Below are 17,804 nucleotides of genomic sequence, written 5' to 3'. Positions count from 1 at the left end.
TTCTGGCTGTCTCTCGACCATTGCCAGCAGTCTATTGTGGGGGCATATTTGTGGATTTCTGTGGGCCTCTCTAGCACTTTGTTTCTTCCAATTCTTATGTGGTCTTCATTTACCTTGGTCTCCTATTCCTTGTTCTCCCTCTCTGTTCTTGATCCAGCTGGGATCTCCCAATCCCCCAAGCTCTCTTTCCGTCGAACCTTGCCCTTCATTACCCCGACTTATGTCCAGGCTGTTCATGTAGATCTCATCCATTTCTCCATCATTGGGCAATCCCCATGTCTTTCTTGGGGTCCTATTTTCCAGGTAGCCTCACTGGTAATGTGAGTAGCAGTCCAGTCATTCTTGTTCCACATCTAGTATCCTCCCATGAGTGAGTTACATACCATGTTTGTCTTTCTGAGTCTGGGTTACCTCACTCAGGATGATTTTTTTTAGATCCATACTTTACCTGCAAACCTCATGATGTCATTATTTTTCTCTGCTGAGTAGTATTCCATTGTGTATATGTGCCACATTTTATTTATCCATTCTTCAGGTGAAGGGCATCTAGGGTGTTTCAGGTTTTGGATATTACAAACAATGCTGTTATGAACATAGCTGAGCAAGTGCCCTTGTGGTACGATTGAGCATTCCTTGGGTATATGGCCAAGCGTGGTATAGCTGGATCTTCGGGGAGATTGATTCCCAATTTTCTAAGAAAGCACCATATTGATTTCCAAAGTGGTTGTACAAGCTTGCATTCCTACCCAGTGGAGAGAGTTCCCCTAGTTTCACATCCTCTCCAGCATAAGGTGTCTTCAGTGTTTTTGATCTTAGCCATTCTGACAGGCATAAGGTGGTATCTCAGAGTTGTTTTGATTTGCATTTCCCTGATGATTAGGGATGTTGAGCAATTCCTTAAATGTTTTCAACCATTTGAGTTTCCTCTGTTGAGAATTCTCTGTTTAGTTCTATAGCCCATTTCTTAATTGGACTGTTGGGCATTTTGATGTCTAATTTTTTGTGTTCCTTATATATTCTGGATATCAGTCCTCTGTCAGATGTGGGGTTGGTGAAGACCTTCTCCCATTCTGTAGGCTGTTGCTTTGCCTTGTTGACTGTATCCTTTGCTCTACAAAAGCTTCTCAGTTTCAAGAGGTCCCACTGATTGATTGTTTCTCTCAGTGTCTGTGCTACTGGTGTTATATTTAGGAAGTGATCTCCTATGCCAATGCGTTCAAGACTACTTCCTTCTTTCTCTTCTAGCAGGTTCAGAGTAGCTGGATTTATGTTGAGGTCTTTGATCCACTTGGACTTAAGTTTTGTGCACGGTGACAGATATGGATCTATTTGCAGCCTTCTACATGTTGATATCCAGTTATGCCAGCACCATTTGTTGAAGATGCTTTCTTTTTTCCATTTTACACTTTTGGCTTCTTTGTCAAAAATTATATGTTCATAGGTGTGTGGGTTAATGTCAGGATCTTCAATTCGTTTCCATTGGTCCACATGTCGGTTTTTATGCCAATACCAAGCTTTTTTTTTTTATTATTGTAGCTCTATAGTAGAGCTTGAAGTCAGGGATCGTGATGCCTCCAGAGGTTGTTTTATTGTACAGGATTCTTTTGGCTATCCTGGGTTTTTTGTTTTTCCATATGAAGTTGAGTATTATTCTTTCCAGGTCTGTGAAGAATTGTATTGGTATTTTGATGGGGATTGCATTGAATCTGTAGATTGCTTTTGGTAAGATTGCCATTTTTACTATGTTAATCCTGCCTATCCATGAGCATGGGACATCTTTCCATTTTCTGCCATCTTCTTCAATTTCTTTTTTCAGGGATATTTACTCTATTTATATAACTTCTTAATGATATATAGCTCAATGCTTATGCTAGGAAGTAACATCCTTGTCTAAAGAAATATCATTATTTTCATGCCTCCAGGCCATGTGATCTACTTACCCTTCAATGAAACAAAATAATCTGGAAATTTAGATGACTCAGGGAAGATTTTTCCAGCATCTTCATTACTATCCCAGTCTATATTCATCTCAAGATCCCTACATCTTTCATCATCAAAGACAACATTTTCTAAAATTGGAAGCTGTTAATGGATTAAAAATCATCATAGACAGGTTAAAGTCACAGAGTCATAAAATCATGCAACAGTCTCTTTAACACCCCAATAGTCAGAGTTTAAAAGGCTAATGAGTAATGAGGGCTAGTAGAGGCCATCTTTGTTAACCACGCATGGTCTATATCCATTCTGTTGCCCCAATCTCCATCCTTTGTTAACATCACCCCATTTAGGGAGCCAAAGAGTTCACAGTCATATTTGATGCATGTGAGGCACAGACGTAGATGCAGACAGAACACACATACACATAAAATACAAATAAATAAAATTTAATTCTGAGGTGTCATAGTGCTCCTGCAATTCACATCTTTATAGCAGAGCAGTGACAGTGAACTCCCCACAAGGAACTTCTAAATAACAGAAAGTGACAGTTCCACAGAGCCAGCCACAAAATCACTTGGGATACACTTAAAATACTCTAGGGAATTCTTTACTAATACCAACTGCCATAGAGTGACACAAGAGCAGGTGTCCTTTGAGCACCAAGTCTAGCTTCCTGAGCTAATTTGCATATTGAGATATTGGCCACAGTGCAGATTGCTCAAATTATCTTTAAAGGCAGCTTGCCTGTGCCCAGGAAGCAGCCTCTAGTCCAGGTCTCAGAATATGGTCAGCTGCTCCTCTCCTGCTGTGGGTACTGCTGCTCTGGGTTCCAGGTGAGAGGTTGTAGTGCTAGGACTATCACCTGTGGCTATTGCTGCTTTTTATGCCTTGATGTCTTTGATCATTGAAATTACAGCATTTAATTAGTGTTAAGATTCCTTTTATTTTATGGCTTTTCTGTGAGTAGCTCATGAGTGCTGTTACAGATTCCACATACATGATTGCTTTATACTGGGGTACTTTCAGTACATCTGTGACAGCTATGTGTGTTTATCATTCCAGGTTACACTGGGGAAATTGTGATGACTCAGTCTCCAGCTTCTTTGGCTGTATCTCCAGGGCAAATTGCCAGTATCTCCTGTAGGTCCAGCCAGGGTGTCATTACAGCTGGTATTCATCTTATGAATTGGTATCAACAGAAACCAGGACAGTCCCCCAAACTCTTTATCTATGATGCATCTAAAGTAGTATCTGGAGTCCCTGCCAGGTTCAGCGGCAGTGGGTCTGGAACAGACTTTACCTTCACCATCCATCATCCTGTGGAGGCAGATGATGTTGCAACCTATTATTGTCAGCAAGGTCTAGAGCTTCCTCTCACAGTGCTCCAGGGCTAAACAAAAACCTCCTGGGGTTGCTGTTCACTGAAGCTCAGTCTCTGAGCTGTTTCTCACCAGACATCTCATCCATGTGATTTTTAGAAATCCTGTTTGTAAAGAGAGCGAAGCTGTGAAACAGAGATTTCTTAAACTAATGTGTGTTTGTCCCACCATGTATGCTTTACCAATTATCAGTTTGTTTACTCAATAAAGACATACCTAGTACTATTTTCAAGGCATTTCACTTTTACTGTTCAATACACCAAATAGACAACCAGTTTAAACTTACAGGAAAATTTCCTTAGTCTTTCAAAGTAATCAGAGCTTGAACATACAAGGCTGTTAGTTGTCTTACAGACACCAGCTGACATCCTCACTCTAATGTCACATTTCCTCATCTATTTGCTTGAGATTTCAAAGTTCCTCTTCAGCAGATCACACACTCAAGCCTCCTGCAGCTGATTTACTACTTAGTTTCTGATCTACATCTCTGAGTCCATCACAGATACTCATCCACCAGCTTAGACCCATTAGCTGTTCTTTTCTCCTCATCCAATACTCACACCTTTGTATTATCTTCCACAATGTGGCCACATTCTCTTCCTGACGTCTTCCACCTTACGCTATCTTAGTTTGTGAGTTGAGTGAAAAGTCTCACTATATCCAGAGCTGACCTTGAAATCATTATCTTGTGCCCAGTGACCCTGACCTTGTAGCCCACCTACCCTTTCCCCCTTAGTGCTGAATTACACATTACCATGTCCAGCTCCTTTTCATTTCCTAGTTGTTCTACCATTGCAGGTGCATGAACTCTAGAGGCCCCAGACTGCACAGCCATGATCTTGGAGGATTTATTTCCTTGACACCTTTGACTTCTACATGAGTCTGTCTTGGGCTTCTTTAACGTCCCTGTGTGGAATAGGAATGCTCAACAGAATGATCCTTAGTAACTTTTCTCAGGTGCACAACTCTGAATTTTTCAAATTTACATTCCTAGCTCAGGATGGAAAACTGCATAGTATTAGTTTAACACTACTGTACAATAAGTTAATACAAATGTAGTGACTTACAAGCACAACACCTATAACCTAGGCAGGGTATATCTGGGTCCTCTGTGCAGTGACTTAGAGGCTATAGTCAAGGTATTTTCAAGGCTTCACTCTCATCTGGGTATCCAGAGAGTCTTTTTCCAAGGCCAGGGTTGATGTTTTCAACATCTCTTTTAGATGGTCTTTCTGCAATGAGGGCAGCCATGAAACACTCATGGAACTGAGTACTATCCAGCCATCTGTGCCTACTCTGTGAGTTCTCACATCTTTCTTCTCCTTGACATTTATCTGTCTCATCTCCTCTGCTTTAATTCTCTATTTCTGTAACTGAATACCAGAAACTAGGGATCTAACACAGAAAATCCATCTATTTATTACATCTGTGCTCTTGAGGAATCTTAAGAGTATGTTGTTATGATTGTACCACATATCCTCGGGGTTTTTTTTTTTTGGTATTTCATAACATGATTGAAAGGTTTTTTTCTTGTTCACTATGTCAGCAAGACCATCTTAATCCAGTTTAAATACTGCTAATATCTACATTATCCTTGAATATGCATTTCTGGAATAAAGAGTGTTGGTCAACAGCCATGACTTCTTTTTTTTTCATTTTTCTTTATTAAGAAATTTTCTACTCACTCCACACATCACCCACAGTTCCCACCTCCTCCCTCCTTCCACGCCCCAGCCCTCTCTCCCAAGCAACCCTACATCCCCACATTCCCCAAATCAAGGTCTCCCATGGGAAGTCAGCAGAGCCCGGCATGTTGAGCCTAGGCAGGTCCAAGCCCCTCCCCACTGCACCAAGGCTGTACAAGGCATCATACCACAGGCACCAGATTCCCAAAAGCCTGCCCATGCACCAGGGATGGATCCCAATCCCCCTGCCTGGGTGTCCCCCAAACAGTTCAAGCCAAACAACTGTCTTCCATATCCAGAGGGCCAAGTTCAGTCCCATGGGGGCTCCACAGCCACCAGTCCACAGTTCATGGCCTTCCAGTAGTGTGGCCGGTCATCTCTGCACATCCTCCCATCATGATCTCAATGTCCCCGACCTGCAGAATTTCTTCTCTCTCTCATAGATTGGATTCCTGGACCTCAGCCTAGTGCCTGGCAATGGATCTCTGTATCTTCTTCCATCAGTCACTGGACAAAGGCCCTATGATGACAGCTAGGTTATTAGCTAGACTGGTCACCAGAGTAGACCAGTCCAGACACCCTCTGGACCACTGCCAGTAGACCAAGGTGGGGTCATCCTTGTGAATTCCTAAGAACCTTCCCAGCACCCTACCTCTTTCTATTCCCATGATGTCCTCATCTATCATGGTATCTCCCTCCCTGCCCTCCCACTCTGTCCCTATTCCAGCTCGACTCTCCTATTTCCCTATGTTCTCATCCCTCACTCTTCGCCCTCTGCCACCCCCACCCCCCCAGTCTACTCATGTAGATCTCATACACTTCTACTTTGCTGGGTCATCCATGTGTCCCTCCTAGGGTCTTTCCCTGTTAGCTAGCCTCTCTGGAGCTTTGGGTTGCAGCAGCCATGACTTCTTGAAGGAATCATGTTTCTTTATTCTCCTCCATTCCCCAATGGAGAGTCCTCTTTCGGATCCTGAAGTTGTAGGGAGGATACATGTTAGTTTCTGTTGGGTTTACCTTTGCTTTGAGATTAAAGTTCCTCTGATCTCAGGTTTAAATTAATGTCCCCAGGATTTCCTGGAGCAAATATGGGCTTCTCTTTGCATCTCTGTTCCATGTTTGGCCCAGAAACTGGAGTCCAAATGTCTGAGGCACTGTTCACTGTCCTTACTGTAAGAGCTGCTTTGGAGACAGAAGTTAATAAAAAAAAAATAGCATTAAGTATCGCATTTTTGGATTTCCTCTTTTCTTTCTTACTTCCATCCTTCCTTTGTTTCTTTGCATGTTTTCTTACTCTATGTAACCTAATTTGTTGTTGTAATTTTTTTGAACATATCATTTCCCTAGGACTGTCAATTTCAGATAGCTCTCCTAATGTTTCTGCAAAGGTCACTTAATTTAAATATGTCTTAAATTTTAACTAAAGCATCTATTAGGGATCCCAGTACAGTCCTGCTGGAGAGCTGTAAGCCAATACTTTTCAGTGATTTCTCATGTTCTTTGTGATGGTACATTTGCCTGTTGATTGACAGCAGCCACTCTCACACACACTGCCCAGGTATCTTTTTGCCTTTGTATTTGCTGACTGCTTTGCATGGGCCCCTCCTACCCAGCCCAGCTGCTCAGAACTTATAAACCTGACCTTTACAGTGAGAAATGATCAGCATCATTCAGCAGGGGGAGCAAGATGGAGTTACAGACCCAGTTCCTCATGTCCTTGCTGCTCTGGGTGTCTGGTGAGAAGTTAAAAAGTAGTATAAACTTTCATAGTCACTTCTTTGTATATAAGAAATTTGCAATGTTTGCTAGTGTGCAATATTTTTATACAATAATATTTGGACAATATGGCATTATAAGGACATTAAGTGACAAATTTCATCTGTATTGAATACTGTGGTGTTTTTTTTATTATGCGTGATCACTTGTTTTCCTGATTGCAGGTGCCTGTGCAGATATAGTGATGACCCAGTCTCCATCCTCCCTGGCTGTGTCTGCAGGAGAGAAGGTCACCATCAGCTGCAAGTCCAGTCAGAGTCTTTTAAACAATAACAAGAACGGTTTAGCCTGGTACCAGCAAAAATCAGGGCAGGCTCCTAAACTGCTGATTTACTTAGCATCCACTCGAGGTACTGGGGTCCCTGATCGCTTCACAGGCAGTGGGTCTGGAACAGATTTCACTCTCACCATCAGCAGTGTCCAGGCTGAAGACCTGGCTGATTACTACTGTCAGCAGCATTATAGTATCCCTCTCACAGTGTTTTAGCCTCCAGCAAAAACCTCCTCTGAGAGTCTCATCAGCTGCCCGCACCACACACAGCCCTGGACCTGCACACTTCCCCTTTCTGCCTGAGAGCTAGTGTGGATAAAACATTGATGGAGATAGTTTGCAGAGCCCAGATAAATATAATGAGTTCAATGATTCTTATGTCGTTTGGTATGAAAAACCTTTATGTGAAAATGCAAAAGAGAACTCAGTATTATTTTCCTACTCTTTCTGTAACCTATTACCCCAAACTCTGTGTCTTGAATATAAGGGATTTATCTTTTCATAGTTCTGGAGCTTTGGTGTCCATCATAAGAGTCTATGGGCTGAAGTGACAACAATGACAAACTGTATGTTGATGTGGAGGCTGTGGAAAGAGTGTTACCTGCTTTTTCTAGATTCTCTAGGGCCTTCTTACTTCCTTATTGCTGTCATTTTTTTCTGTTTTTTCCTTTCCTTTCCATAAATTCTGTTACATTTTCTTACATTTTAGTTAATTAAGTACCTCTCTGTCTTCATGTGAGTGTGTGTTTGTGTGTCTCTGTGTCTGTTTGTACATGTTTCTTGGTGCACATGTGACTAGGCATAGTTGTGGAGATCAGAGGATGCTTAAACTTGATTGTCTCTTTGTCATTAAGTTCTGGGGACCAAGCTCAGGTTTGTCATCAGGCTTGGTGTCAAGTGTCTTTGCCATCTGGTCCATTTTGCTGCCCCTTATAATCTTTTATTGATGTAAATTCATTGGACACAATTTTCTTAAAAGAAATGCTTTTCCAGTATCTCATGGTGATGCTTTATTTGTACTGAAAGTGATTTTATTTGTATGTTTATTTATTTATTTATTATTTTACAACATCATTCAGTTCCACATAATAGCCACAGATTCCCATGCTCTCCACCCCCTGCCCCCTCCCCCTCCCTCCAGCTCACCCCCCATTCCCACCTCCTCCAGATCAAGGTCTCCCCCAAGGACTAGGATCGACCTGATAGACTCAGTCCAGGCAGGTCCAGTCCCCCCCTCACAGACCGAGCCAAGCGTCCCTGCATAAGTCCCAGGATTAAAACAGTCAACTCATACAACAAGCCCAGGACCTGGCACCACCGCCCAGCTGCCTCCCAAGCAGATCAAGCCAAATGACTGTCTCACCCATTCAGAGGGCCTGACCCAGTTGGGGGCCCCTCAGCCTTTGGTTCATAGTTCATGTGCTTCCATTCATTTGTTTATTTGTCCCTGTACTTTATCCAACCTTGGCTTCAACAATTCTCGCTCATATAAACCCTCCTCTTTCTCACTAATTAGACTCCCAGCGCTCCACAAGGCGCCCAGCCATGGATGTCTGCATCCAGATTCCTCAGTCCTTGGATGGGGTTTATGGCACAACTATCAGGGTGTTTGGCCATCCCATCGCCAGAGTAGGTCATTCCCGGCTGTCTCTCGACCATTGCCAGCAGTCTTTTGCAGATCTCCGTGGGCCTCCCTAGCTCTCTGCTTCCTCCCCTTCTCATGTGGTCTTCATTTACCACGGTCTCCTATTCCTTGTTCTCCCTCTCTTTTCTTGATCCAGCTACGATCTCCCATTCTCTTTCCCTCAACCCCCACCCTTCATTGCTCCCACTCATGTCCAGGCTATTCATGTAGATCTCAGCCATTACTCCATGTCTTTCTTGGAGTTCTGTTTTCCAGGTAGCCTCACAGGTGATGTGAGTAGCATTCCAGTCATCCTTGTTCCACATCTAGCATCTTCCTATGAGTGAGTACATACCATATTTGTCTTTCTGAGTCTGGGTTACCTCACTCAGGATGATTTTTTCTAGATCCTTCCATTTGCCTGCAAACCTCATGATGTCATTGTTTTTCTCTGCTGAGTAGTATTCCATTGTGTATATGTGCCACAATTTATTTATCCATTCTTCAGTTGAAGGGCATCTAGGTTGTTTCCAGGTTTTGGCTATTACAAACAATGCTGATATGAACATAGCTGAGCAAGTGCTCTTGTGGTATGATTGAGCATTTCTTGGGTATATGCGCAGGAGTGGTATAGCTGGATCTTGGGGGAGATTGATTCCCAATTTTCTAAAAAAGCTCCATATTGATTTCCAAAGTGGTTGTACAAGCTTGCATTCCCACCAGCAGTGGAGGAGAGTTCCCCTAGTTCCACATCCTCTCCAGCATAAAGTGTCTTCAGTGTTTTTGATCTTAGCCATTCTGACAGGTATAAGGTGGTATCTCAGAGTTGTTTTGATTTGCATTTCCCTGATGATTAGGGATGTTGAGCAGTTCCTTAAATGTCTTTCAGCCCTTTGGGTTTCCTCTGTTGAGAATTCTCTGTTTAGTTCTAAAGCCCATTTCTCAATTGGACTGTTGGTCTTTTGATGTCTAATTTCTTGAGTTCCTTATATATTCTGGATATCAGTCCTCTGTCACATATGGGGTTGATGAAGATCTTTTCGCATTCTGTAGGCTGTTGCTTTGCCTTGTTGATCATATCCTTTGCTCTACAAAAGCTTCTCAGTTTCAAGAGGTCCCACTGATTGATTGTTTCTCTCAGTGTCTGTGCTACTGGTGTTATATTTAGGAAGTGATCTCCTATGCCAATGTGTTCAAGACTACTTCCTACTTTCTCTTCTAGCAGGTTCAGAGTAGCTGGATTTATGTTGAGATACTTGATCCACTTGGACTTAAGTTTTGTGTACGGTGACAGATATGGATCTATTTGCAGCCTTCTACACTTTGATATCCAGTTATGCCAGCACCATTTGTTGAAGATGCTTTCTTTTTTCCATTTTACACTTTTGGCTTCTTTGTCAAAAATTATATGTCCATAGGTGTGTGGGTTAATGTCAGGGTCTTCAATTTGATTCCATTGGTCCACATGTCGGTTTTTATGCCAATACCAAGGTGTTTTTATTACTGTAGCTCTATAGTAGAGCTTGAATTCAGGGATCGTGATGCCTCCAGAGGTTGTTTTATTGTACAGGATTCTTTTGGCTATCCTGGGTTTTCGTTTTTCCATATGAAGTTGAGTATTATTCTTTCCATGTCTGTGAATAATTGTGTTGGCATTTTGATGGGGATTGCATTGAATTTGTAGATTGCTTTTGGTACAATTGCCATTTTTACTATGTTAATCCTGCCTATCCATGAGCATGGGACATCTTTCCATTTTCTGACATCTTCTTCAATTTCTTTTTTCAGGGACTTAAAGTTCTTGTCATATAGGTCCTTCACTTGCTTGGTTAGTGTTACCTCAAGGTATTTTATGTCATTTTTGGCTATTGTAAAGGGTGATGTATCTCTAATTGCCTTCTCAGCTTCTTTGTCCGTTGTATATTGGAGGGCTACTGATTTTTTTGAGTTGATCTTGTATCCTGCTATGTTGCTGAAGGTGTTTATAAGCTTTATCAGTTCCTGGGTGGAATCTTTGGGGTCACTCAAGTATACTACCATGTCATCTGGCAACAGGAAAGGTTGACTTTTTCCTTTTCAATTTGTATCCCCTTAATCTTATGTTGTCTTATTGCTCTGGCTAGAACTTCAAGTACTATATTGAATGGGGATTCAATATAGGGGAAAGTGGACAGCCTTGCCTTGTTCTTGATTTTAGTGGAATTGCTTTGAGTTTCTCTCCATTTAATTTGATGTTGGCTGTTGGCTTGCTGTAAATTCCCTTTATTATGTTTAGGTGTGTTCCCTGTTTCCTGATCACTCCAAGACCTTTATCATGAAGGGGTGTTGGATTTTGTCAAATGCCTTTTCTGCATCTAGTGAGATGATCATGTGGTTTTTTTCTTTGAGTTTGTTTATATGGTGTATTACATTGATGGACTTTCCTATGTTGAACCACCCTTGCATCCCTGGGATGAAGCCTACTTGATCATGGTGGATAATTGTTCTGATGTGTTCTTGGAGTCTGTTAGCCAGTATTTTATTGAGTATTTTTGCATCAATTTTGTTCATGAGGGAGATCGGTCTGTAGTTCTCTTTCTTTGTTGCATCCTTGTTTGGTTTAGGAATCAGGTAATTGTAGCCTCATAGAAGGAGTTTGGTAATGTTTCTTCTGTTTCTATTATGTGGAACAATTTAGAGAGTATTGGTATTAACTCTTCTTTGAAGATCTGGTAAAATTCTGCGCTGAAACCTTCTGGTCCTGGGTTTTTTTTTGGTTGGGAGACTTTTAATGACTGTTTCTATTTCCTTAGGGGTTATTGGATTATTTAAATAATTTATCTGGTCTTGATTTAACTTAGGTATGTGGTACCTATCCAGAAAAATGTCCATTTCTTTTAGGTTTTCCAGTTTTGTGGAGTAGAGGTTTTTGAAATATGACCTGATAATTCTCTGGATTTCCTCAATGTCTGTTGTTCTGTCCCCCTTTTCATTTTTGATTTTGTTGATTTGGTTTCTCTCTCTGTGTCTTTTGGTTAGGTGGATAAGGGCTTGTCTATCTTGTTGATTTTCTCAAAGAACCAACTCTTTGTTTCCTTAATTTTTTGTATTATTCTTTTAGTTTCAATTTTATTAATTTAACCCCTCACTTTGATAATTTCCTGGCATCTATTCTTCCTGGGAGACTTTGCTTCTTCTTGTTCTAGAGCTTTCAGATGTGCTGTTTAGTCACTAGTGTGAGATTTCTCCAACTTCTTTATGTGGGCATTTAGTGCTATGAATTTCCCTCTTAGCACTGCTTTCATAGTGTCCCATACATTTGGGTATGTCATGTCTTCATTTTCATTGATCTCTAGGAAGTCTTTAATTTCTTTCTTTATTTCTTCCTTAACCCATTGGTGATTCAGTTGAACATTATTCAGTTTCCATGAGATTGTAGGTTTCTGTAGTTTTTGTTGTTGTTGAAATCTAACTTTAAACCATGGTGGTCTGATGGAACACAGGAGGTTAATCCAATTGTTTTGTATCTGTTGAGATTTGCTTTGTGGCCAAGTATGTGGTCGATTTTAGAGAAAGTTCCATGGGGTGCTGAGAAGAAGGTATATTCTTTCTTGTTAGGATGGAATGTTCTGTAGATATCTATTAGGTCCAATTGGGTCATGACATCACTTAAGTCCTTTATTTCTCTGCTAAGTTTCGATTTGGGAGATCTGTCCAGTGGTGAAATTGGGGTGTTGAGTTCTCGCACTATTAATGTGTGGGGTTTTTTATGTGGTTTAAGTTTTAGTAATGTTTCTTTTACATATGTGGCTGCCCTTGTGTTTGGGGCATAAATGTTCAGAATTGAAACTTCATCTTGGTGGATCTTTCCTGTGATGAGTATGTAATGTCCTTCTTGATCTCTTTTGATTGATTTTAGTTTGAAGTCTATTTTGTTGGATATCAGGATGGCTACACCCGTTTGTTTCTTAAGACCATTTGTTTGGAAAGTCTTTTCCCAGCCTTTTATTCTTAGGTAGTGTCTGTCTTTGAATTTGAGATGTGTTTCTTGTATGCAGCAGAAAGATGGGTCCTGCTTTCGTATCCATTCTGTAAGCCTATGTCTTTTTATAGGTGAATTAAGTCCATTGATATTAAGGGATATTAACGACCAGTGATTCTTCATCCCTGTTATTTTTGGTGGTAGTGTGTGTGTACTTCTCTTGTTTGGGGTTTACTGTTGTGGCTTTATCTATTGCCTGTGTTTTTGAGTGTGTATCTGACTTCCTTAGGCTGGTATTTTCCTTCTAGTGCTTTCTGTAGGGCTGGGTTTGTGGATAGTTATTGTTTAAATCTGGCTTTGTCTTCGAATGTCTTGTTCCTTCCGTCTATGATGATTGAAAGTTTTGCTGGGTATATTAGTCTGGGCTGACATCCATGGTCTCTTAGTGTCTGCATTGCATCTGTCCAGGTTTTTCTGGCTTTCAAAGTCTCCATTGAGAATTCGGGTGTTATTCTGATGGGTTTAAATTATAGGTCACTTGGCCTTTTTCCTTTGCTGCTCTTAATATTCTTTCTTTATTCTGTACATTTAGTTGTTTAATTATTATGTGTCGAGGGGACTTTTTTGGGGGGTCTAGTCTGTTTGGTGTTCTATAGGCTTCTTGTATCTTCATAGGCATTTCCTTCTTTAAGTTGGGAAAGTTTTCTTCTATAATTTTGTTGAATATATTTTCTGTGCCTTTGAGTTGGTATTCTTCACCTTCTTCTATCCTTATAATTCATAGGTTTGGTCTTTTCATGGTGTCCCAAATTTCTTGGACATTTTGGTTCATGACTTTGTTGGCTTTAGTGTTTCCCTCGACTGATGAAACTATTTCTTCTATTGTATCTTCAATGCCAGAGATCCTCTCTTCCATCTTTTGCATTCTGTTGGTTATACTTGCATCTGAAGTTCCCAATCTTTTACTCAGGTTTTCTATTTCCAGCCTTCCCTCTGTTTGTGTCTTCTTTATTTTTTCAATTTCCCTTTTCAGGTCTTGGACTGTTTTCTTTATTTGTTTCTTTGCTTTTTCATGATTTTCTTTCAGTACTTTATTGTTTTCTTCCTGTACTTTATTGTTTTCTTCCAGGACTTTATTGTTTTCTTGCAGGACTTTATTGTTTTCTTCTAATTTGTTTGCCCTTTCCTCTAGTTGTTTACAGAATTCTTCCAATTTTCTTGTGTTTTCCTCTACACAAGCCTCTAACTTCTTCATGATGTTACTCATAAGGCTACTTTCTTCTGCTTCTTCCAATTTTTGATGTTCAGGTCTAGATGTTGGAGGCGCGCTAGGTTCTGGTGATGCTGTATTGCTCTTTATTTTGTTGTATGTACTTCTGCCTTGACGTCTGCCCATCTCCTTGTGGTTCCTTCTTGGTCTTATCAGTGTACTTGGTTCAGAAATAGCTGACAGATTCGGGAAGTCTCTCTCTCTTGTCCAGATGGGAGTTCTCTTGTCCAAATGGGAACTCCGAGGCAGGATGGAAGCTCTTATCTGGACCGGAAGTCTCTGGTCCAGAAGGGAGGTCAGGAGTAGTATGGGAGCTGGGGGCCGGCCTCTAAGTCTCAGGAGGTGGCTGGGGTCTCGGGCTGATGGGTGTCGGGGCAGGGCGTGGAGATTGCAGGGGCTGCCAGGTGGGGCTTGGAAAAGGGGATCCTTCCTGGTGGGGCTAGAAGGGGACCTGCCAGGTGGCTAGAACCTGGGGCCAAGTTGGGCAGGTTTTCCCGGAGTGGCTGGTGCCCAGGGATGGGGTCCGGGTTGGGCCCGGATACTCACCTCTGGTCCAGAAGGGAAGTCGGTGGCAGGATGTTAGCTGGGGGCCGGTCTCTAAGTCTCAGGAAGTGGCTGGGGTCTTGGGTAGATGGGCTTGGGGGCAGGGCACGGAGATTGCAGAGGCTGCCAGGGGGGCCTTGGAAAAGGGGATCCCTCCCAGTGGGGCTAGAAGGGGACCTACCTGGTGGCCAGAACCTGGGGCCAAGTTGTGCAGGTCTTCCCAGGGTGGCTGGTTCCCAGGAATGGTGTTTGGGTTGGGCCTGGATACTCACCTCTGGTCCAGAAGGGAAGTTAGGGCCACATAGGGTTATTAAGAAATACCAGACCCTCAGTGCACAAAAGCTGCCATCACACACCTGCAGCAGAAGATCTTAAAGCTCACAGAACAGATCAAGATTGCGCAGACAGCCCGAGACGACAACATTGCTGAATACTTGAAGCTTGCCAACAGTGCGGACAAGCAGCAGGCTGCTCGCATCAAACAGGTGTTTGAGAAGAAAAACCAGAAATCTGCACAAACCATCCTCCAGCTGCAGAAGAAACTTGAGCATTACCACCCCAAGCTCCGTGAGGTGGAACAGAATGGGATCCCCCGGCAGCCCAAGGATGTCTTCAGGGACATGCACCAGGGTCTGAAGGATGTGGGTGCAAAGGTGACTGGCTTCAGTGAAGGTGTGGTGGACAGTGTCAAAGGTGGATTTTCCAGCTTCTCTCAGGCTACCCATTCAGCAGCAGGGGCTGTGGTCTCCAAGCCCAGAGAGATTGCCTCACTGATTCGGAACAAATTTGGCAGTGCAGACAACATCCCTAATCTGAAGGACTCATTAGAGGAAGGACAAGTGGATGATGCAGGAAAGGCTTTAGGAGTGATTTCGAACTTTCAGTCAAGTCCAAAATATGGTAGTGAGGAAGATTGTTCTAGTGCCACTTCAGGCTCAGTAGGAGCCAACAGTACCACCGGGGGCATTGCTGTAGGAGCATCAAGCTCCAAAACAAACACCCTAGACATGCAGAGCTCAGGGTTTGATGCACTACTGCATGAGATCCAGGAGATCCGGGAAACCCAGGCCAGACTGGAGGAATCCTTCGAGACCCTCAAGGAGCATTATCAGAGGGACTACTCCTTAATAATGCAGACCTTACAGGAAGAGCGATATAGATGTGAACGACTAGAAGAGCAACTGAACGACCTGACAGAGCTCCACCAGAACGAGATCCTGAACTTAAGCAAGAGTTGGCCAGCATGGAAGAGAAAATTGCCTATCAGTCCTATGAACGGGCCCGGGACATCCAGGAGGCGCTGGATGCCTGTCAGACTCGCATCTCCAAGATGGAGCTGCAGCAGCAACAGCAGCAGGTGGTGCAGCTGGAAGGGCTGGAGAATGCCACGGCTCGAAACCTTCTGGGCAAACTCATCAACATCCTCCTGGCCATCATGGCAGTCCTTCTGGTCTTTGTGTCCACAGTAGCCAACTGTGTGGTTCCTCTCATGAAGACACGCAACAGGACATTCAGCACTTTATTCCTGGTGGCTTTCATTGCCTTTCTCTGGAAGCACTGGGACGCCCTCTTCAGCTATGTGGAGCGGCTCTTCTCAACCCCCAGATGATGCTGGCGCAGAAAGCAGTGCTCCTCACCATCTGGCGAGTGCTTGCCAAGAGAGCTAGACAGCAGCATTACCCACTCTGAGGTTTTCTACAAGAGAGTTGAGTGAATCTGTTTACATTTAGAATAATGTTTTTTTTTTTTTTCTTCAAGAGACGCAATTGCAATAGTATTTTTTAGATTTTATCCAAGAAGTTTTTTGGGCAAAATCTTGGATCATTTTTATGTAGCATGATTTTCCTTGGGATGCAAATCTGAAACAGTCCCTTAACATGAACCAACAATCTGTAACACACTGAAGGGCATTCTGAATTGAGGCTTGGAGGGCTGCACTAAAACCCCTAAACAGATGCAAAACCTGACCAGGCCCAACACCTGCCCTGCTTGGGCTCCTCTCCTCATCTAGACTGACTCTACTGTGAAGTCCCACCACATTCCAGGTTGGAAATTTAGATTCAGGGTGGATTTTCCCTGCCATGGAAGAACACTCACATCTCCCAGGCTTTCTCACGCTAACCCTGAAGTATGATGACTTCTGAACCTGCGCCTTCCTTAACTCTGCCGGGATTGGAAGCAAGAGCATCAAGCCCACAGGATGACTGTGCAGTCCTGTTCAGTATTGTGAAGTAGCCCTTAATCCTAACTTTAAGCAAAATCCCTTGGCCTCACTTTGAGGGTTTTTTTTTTATATATGTGTATAGTTACCAACTTAAAAATAAAAAATCCGAACAACATACTTGAAGAATGTAATACTCAAACTCTCAGTGCTTCCTTATAATTTCTAATAGGATTTTTTAAATTATTGTTATTATTATTGGGGTATTTTTGTTTGATTGGTTTTCAGTTTTTTTTGTTTGTGGGGTGGGGGGTTGTTACTGGGTTGGAAGGGTCTTTTATTTTTTCCTTTGAAATAAAGCAGTGATGTTTTCGAAAAAAAAAAGAAATGTTTTAATGTCTATAATTTTGCTGGGGTTTCCTGATTTATTAGGTTGTTTTCCATTTTTCCTAGTCCTCAACTATATTGGAGTTTCTGGCTTACAGTGTTGAACACACTGGATACTTTTCTGATAGCCATTGTTCTTTTGTTCCTCTCATGACACCAACATTTGTCTGTGCTCTCATGATTGAAACACTCTTTCTCCTATGTGCATAGTCTTCCTGGCCAAGAAATGCCTTAGGTTGTGATTGTTTTGTAATGTCCTTATTTCTCCCTCAATTTAAATACAATTTTGCAGGAGATGGTTAACTTTTTTAACAATTACTTACTATCAGGACCTGAAATATATTGTTCTATGCTTTTCTGGCCTTTACAGTTTCAAATGATAGTTCTGATGTGTTTGTCTTTGGAGGAGAGTTGGCATTTTTCAATTATATCATGGGACATGGGTTTTTTACTTTGTATTTTTTTACATTATAGACACAATCCTTGACATGGGGAGGTCCTTCTCTGGTGTCATCCATTAGACAACTAAATGCCTTTCTGTGTTTGTCACTTTTTTCTCTTTTATGAAATATTCTGTTCTCATTTCATTCAATATGTTCCCTATGTCTTTGGTTTTTATCTCAGCTCTTCTATATCTTATGATTCTTGGTATAGGTCTCTTCATCACAGGATAGAATTCTTTGACATTATAGTCAAGATAATTTTCTTTTACAATACTGTTTCTACTTCAAACCTGATCCAGGATATTCTTTCTTCAGTTTTATTGAAATTGTTGTTAATTTATTTGTTCCAAAGGTTGTATTTGATAC

General features: G+C 42.0%; 2 pseudogenes across 1 annotated transcript; both read left to right on the top strand.

Annotated features, from left to right (window-relative positions):
• The first annotated feature begins 6,672 nt into the window (after nucleotides 1-6,672).
• LOC102918562 (immunoglobulin kappa variable 4-1 pseudogene) lies at nucleotides 6,673-7,265 on the top strand (annotated as a pseudogene). The gene is made up of 2 exons (XR_013049656.1): nucleotides 6,673-6,738; nucleotides 6,943-7,265. The product of XR_013049656.1 is annotated as an immunoglobulin kappa variable 4-1 pseudogene (transcript).
• A 7,726-nt stretch (nucleotides 7,266-14,991) lies between these two features.
• LOC143272381 (transmembrane and coiled-coil domains protein 1 pseudogene) lies at nucleotides 14,992-16,145 on the top strand (annotated as a pseudogene).
• Nucleotides 16,146-17,804: the final 1,659 nt, after the last annotated feature.

Source organism: Peromyscus maniculatus, chromosome 3 (genome assembly GCF_049852395.1).
Source record: "Peromyscus maniculatus bairdii isolate BWxNUB_F1_BW_parent chromosome 3, HU_Pman_BW_mat_3.1, whole genome shotgun sequence".
NCBI lineage: Eukaryota > Metazoa > Chordata > Mammalia > Rodentia > Cricetidae > Peromyscus > Peromyscus maniculatus.
This window is presented reverse-complemented; position numbering and strand designations above follow the sequence as displayed.